The following is a 5,580-nucleotide window of genomic DNA, read 5'->3' as shown; positions in this document are numbered from 1 at the left end:
GATACTGCACCATGCACCAACATCCTGAGTCCACTTTAGGCCTTTCTCCTGTATCTCCCATTGTGTGTGTGTGTGTGTGTGTGTGTGTGTGTGTGTGTCTTTTTTCTCTCTCCCTCTGGCACATTTCTCTCCTGCTTCTTGAACTATTGATACACCACATCACGTAAAGTATATGGACACCAGTTCGTCGAACATTCCATGGAGTTTGTCCCCCCTTTCCTGCTATAACAGCCTCCAGTCTTCTGGGAAGTCTTTCCACTAGATGTTGGAACATTGCTGCGGGGACTTGCTTCCATTCAGCCACAAGAGCATTAGTGAGGTCAGGCTCTGATGTTGGGCGATTAGGCCTGGCTCGCAGTCAGCGTTCCAATTAATCCCAAACGTGTTCACTGGGGTTGAGGTCAGGGCTCTGTGCAGGCCAGTCAAGTTCTTCCACACCGATCTCCACAAACCATTTCTGTATGGACCTCGCTTTGTGCACAGCGGCATTGTCATGCTGAACAGGAACGGGCTTTCCAAAACTATTGCAACAAAGTTGGAAACAGAATCATCTAGAATGTCAGTGTATCCTGTAGCATTAAGATTTCCCTTCACTGGAACTAAGGGGCCAAGCCCAAACCATGAAAAACACCCCCAGACCATTATTTATCCTCCACCAAAGTTTACAGTTGGCACTATGTATTGGGGCAGGTAGTGTTCTCCTGGCATCTGTGAAACATAGATTCATCCATTGGACTGCCAGATGGTGAAGCGTGAACGCGTTTCCACTGCTCCAGAGTCCAATGGCGGCGAGGTTTACACCATTCCAGCTGACGCTTGGCATTGCACATGGTGATCTTAGGTTTGTATGCGACTGCTCGGCCATGGAAACCCATTTCATGAAGCTCCCGACGAACAGTTCTTGTGCTGACATTACTTCTAGAGGCAGTTTGGAACTCGGTAGTGAGTGTTGCAACCAGAACAGAGGATTTTTATGCGCTATGTGCTTCAGCACTCGGCGGTCCTGTTCTGTGAGCTTGTGTGGTCTACCACTTCGCGGCTAAGGCCATTCTACTGTCAATGTTTGTCTATGGAGATTGCATGGTGGTGTGCTCGATTTTATACACGTCAGCAACGGGTGTGGCTGAAATAGCCGAATCAACTAATTTGAAGGGGTGTCCACATACTTTTGTATATATAGTATACCTCTCCTTCCACCTCCCCTCCTCCCTTTTCCCTCTTTCCCTCCCTCCATTCATTCCTCACTCCCTCCCTCCATCCATCCCTCACTCCCTCACTCCATCCATCCCTCCATCCCTCACTCCCTCACTTCCTCCATCCATCCCTCCATCCCTCACTCCATCCATCCCTCCATCCACACTCCCTCCATCCCTCACTCCCTTGTTGAATGAACCCCTCTACACCCAGAGCATGTCAGATGAAAAACTATAAAAAAATAACATTCTCATGTTCTTGTCTTTCTTTGATATGTCCCTCTGTTGATCTTTCCTTGATGGTGTCCCTCCTCTGATCTGCCCTTTCATGTTCTCTTCTTTCTCTCTCCTCTCAGGGTTAAACGGGGGGTGTATCTGGGGAAGTGGTGGGTAGGCGACCCTTTCATGTCCTCTAAACCCAGGATTAGGGTGAGCATCTCAGGGAGAGAGTAATAAAGTCTCCTCCTGGCTCTGGAGGATCCTGGAGGCGAGGCCAGTCACAGCTCGCTCCACTGGCCCCAGGAAAGCTCACATTTCCTCCACATGACTCCTGCCTATCCACTCCACACGCCTTCTGCCTGTCAACTCCACACCCTCCGGCTTCTAGATGGACTACAGGACAGGAGGATGCAGATGGACTAGAGGACATGAGGATGCAGATGGACTAGAGGACACGAAGATGCAGATGGACTATAGGACATGAGAATGCAGCTGGACTAGAGGCCATGAGGATGCAGATGGACTGGAGGACATTAGGATGCAGATGGACTGGAGGACATGAGGATGCAGATGGACTGGAGGACATGAGGATGCAGATGGACTTCAGGACATGAGGATGCAGCTGTACTAGAGGACATGAGGATGTAGCTGGACTAGAGGACATGAGGATGCAGCTAGACTAGAGGACATGAGGATGCAGCTGGACTAGAGGACATGAGGATGCAGATGGACTACAGGACATGAGGATGCAGATGGACTAGAGGACATGAGGATGCAGCTGGACTAGAGGAAATGAGGATGCAGATGGACTATAGGACATGAGGATGCAGATGGACTGGAGGACATGAGGATGCAGATGGACTAGAGGACATGCGGATGCAGATGGACTAGAGGACATGAGGACACAGGTGGACTAGAGGACATGAGGATGCAGATGGACTAGAGGACATGAGGATGCAGATGGACTAGAGGACATGAGGATGCAGATGGACTGGAGGACATGTGAATGCAGATGGAGTACAGGACATGATGCAGATGGACTCAGGACATGAGGATTCAGATGGGTCGCCTCATCAACTGCTCGCCTCAACAACAGCTCTTTCTCCGTTGTCTAACCTTCCATCCTCTCCTCCTGTCTTTCATTGCACTGATCTGTCCTCGTCTCCCCTTCATCTGCACTGACTTGGAAGGTGAAGACAATATGGTAGAAACTCATCATCATCATGGGGCTCCCGAGTGGTGCACCGGTCTGCATCTCAGTGCTTGAGGCATCACTACAGACACCCTGGTTCAAATCCAGGCTGTATTACAACCGGCCGTGATTGAGAGTCCCATAGGGCGGCGCACAATTGCCCCAGTGTCATTCGGGTTTGGCCGGTGTAGGCCGTCATTGTAAATAAGAATTTGTTCTCAACTGAGTTGCCTAGTTAAATAAAGGTTAAATGAAAAAAGATATATACAGTATATAATTACCCACTGAGCACACACTGGTTGAATCAACATTGTGTTCATGTCATTTCAATGAAGTTACATTGAACCAATGTGAAATACAGTGGGGCAAAAAAGTATTTAGTCAGCCACCAATTGTGCAATTATTTTCCACCATAATTTGCAAATAAATTCATAAAAAATCCTACAATGTGATTTTCTGGATTTTTTTTCTCATTTTGTCTGTCATAGTTGAAGTGTACCTATGATGAAAATTACAGGCCTCTCTCATTTTTTTAAGTGGGAGAACTTGCACAATTGGTGGCTGACTAAATACTTTTTTGCCCCACTGTACATGTTAAATTGAAGTCTGTGCCCAGTGAGTAGGCTTTTCACCTGTTCACCTGGTCAGTTCCTTCAGCAAGGGAAGGACTGACTTATACAGCAACTGAGAAAGAGACGTGGCACATATCAGACTGTACCAACTCGGACCAAAAACAGGACCCAACATTCTGTGTACAGTTTGATAAGCAGAATGTATTTATTATTGAAAACATAAATATATAAATTATAATCATTGCTGTTTTTATCCAATAGAGGCCCAAATAAAAAATGGTATAAGCTTGTGTTGTTGTAGTTTCTTTAGTTACTGTAAGCAATGGTCCCTGGTCTATCGACAATGAATGAATAAATGAATGCATTGCAAAATGGTGGTGAAACTTCTTCTGATTTCCTTTATACAGACAGCACCAATGGAATCACCTTGGAAGTCTGTATAGTGCAGTTGAACATGTTGTTACCACAACACAAAGCAGCTGCAGATACAGTGTTGTTGCTTCTTCAGTCATCTATTTTCTCTCAACATGCCTCTCACCCAGGACTTCATAAAGTGCTGATCTTGGATCAGTTTAGCTGTTTAGATCATAATGTATAAGATGAACAGCAGTCCTACTCTGAGACATTTTGGAAAAGTGCCCAGGTCTTTCTATTGATTCAGTGTGTGCCAAACGACAACCTATTCCCTGTGTAGCGCACTACTTTTGGCCAGTGGCTCTGGTCTAAAGTAGTGCACTTCACCGTACGGGAAATAGGGTGTTGTTAGAGATTTGGTGTCAATCTCTCCATAAACAGTGGTATCTTCTTTTTTAATCTTTCACTCATCAACAGTGGAACAGTCTTCATCGTTGTTAACGTGTCAATGGAAGACTGCTGCTTGATTAACTAGGGAACCATTCATGTTGAATTGTTCACAAACTCTCTCATTCAAGATGGACTTTGTACTCGTTAAGAACAGCTTGTGTGCTGGTGGGGCGGATTGAGGACCATCTTATCAAAGGAGTGTGATGTGGGTTAAAAGTGGTTACACACACACATGCTGAACGTTCTGTTGTGTATAATGACGCTCTGGTTACTGGGTGTAACTTTTGGCTAGATAACTGGGTTAAAGAGACAGTCCAACGATGCCCCAGACAGAGTCTTCCTCAGCCAGCTCTCCACTAACCTGATCTCAGATTGATTTGTGCTGCCTTGCCAATGACTATATGTGTTTGCAGGACAACACAAACAGATCTGGGACCAGGTTAGCTCTATCCATCTCTCTAGATAATACAGTACAGCACTGCTGATGTAAGCCTACCCTACACCACCAAACAGGGTGCATTGCTGGGGCCTGATACACTTCACCACCCCCAGTCCTGCGTCGTTTCCATGGTTTAAATAAAAGCATTCAACCACAACAAACAAAGAAATAACAAACATACTTCCTGCTTGAATATAAGTAAGCATAATATATATTTTTAACAAAAATAAAGCATCTTCCTGTACTTGTACAGACTCTGTCCTCCCATCTCCTCCTTCTCACGCGTCCTTACATTTCCAGCCCATACAACTAGACTTGAGACTGTTCAGATAATATACTGGCACATAATAAGGCAACATTGAACATGAGTAACAACTACATGAACAACTACAAACAACATGTGGACATGAAGATTCACTACCAGAAGATCAGACAGAACATGAATCTTACATGTCACAGAAAACATAATGTCTTGGAGGGAGAGAGAGAGAGAGGAAAATGTTCACACGTATAAATAGTTTATTAGTAGCAATGAATGAATCTTCCTTTCTGAATCATTCTGTAGTGTATATGGTGACTGGCACAATCCCAATAGGAGCAGACAGGGGAACCCAGGAGAGAGAAGCAGAGAAGACATCTTGGAACAACAGGTCCTGATGACTCCAAACACTTTTCCCAACACTTTATCCAAAATAGACAAAATGGGCGACCATTCTATGAGTTCCAGAATGTTCACAAGTTCCACTACAGTGTACAGAGAGTTCTGGAACAACAAGCAACACGACCAGTACCTTCTACACCTCTCTACAACTTCTCTCAACATCTCTTTCCCTCTCTCTCTTTCTCTCTGTCAGTCATTGACTGTCCAGGCAAGTGTCACTTCAGCCAACGGCTAGGAACATGCAAGCCTCCACACGTCCCGAAGAGTCCTCTGATTGTCCCTCTCTGTGTCCTTTTAGGATCCAGTAGACAGATCCCCCATTGAGGCTTAATCCAATGATCCATCCTGGATCTCTCTCTGTGATCGTCAAATTGTCCTGTTTACTCAACAAACGGACAACCCATCTTGTCCTCCTCCTCCTCTCTTTTCTGCCCAGCTCTTTATCGGCTTCACCATCCTCATCCGCGTCATTGTTCGATTGGTTGGTTCTGCTGCGCTTG

The 5,580-nt window shown here is 45.6% G+C and overlaps 1 protein-coding gene across 4 annotated transcripts in view; it reads right to left on the bottom strand.

Moving 5' to 3' along the window:
• Window positions 1–3,357: 3,357 nt before the first annotated feature.
• LOC112236162 (platelet-derived growth factor subunit A-like) overlaps window positions 3,358–5,580 on the bottom strand; it is a 40,528-nt gene continuing 38,305 nt past the window's right edge. For all 4 annotated transcript variants that reach the window (XR_006082876.1, XR_006082874.1, XR_006082875.1 and 1 more), the window contains one exon: window positions 3,358–5,580. This exon is cut by the window's right edge and continues 231 nt beyond it. The gene's annotated coding sequence lies outside the window, so the exon portion shown is untranslated.

The sequence above is a fragment of the Oncorhynchus tshawytscha genome, unplaced genomic scaffold (assembly GCF_018296145.1).
Source record: "Oncorhynchus tshawytscha isolate Ot180627B unplaced genomic scaffold, Otsh_v2.0 Un_scaffold_2590_pilon_pilon, whole genome shotgun sequence".
Taxonomy (NCBI): domain Eukaryota; kingdom Metazoa; phylum Chordata; class Actinopteri; order Salmoniformes; family Salmonidae; genus Oncorhynchus; species Oncorhynchus tshawytscha.
Note: the sequence above shows the minus strand (reverse complement) of the source record. Positions and strands in the feature narration are given on the sequence as shown.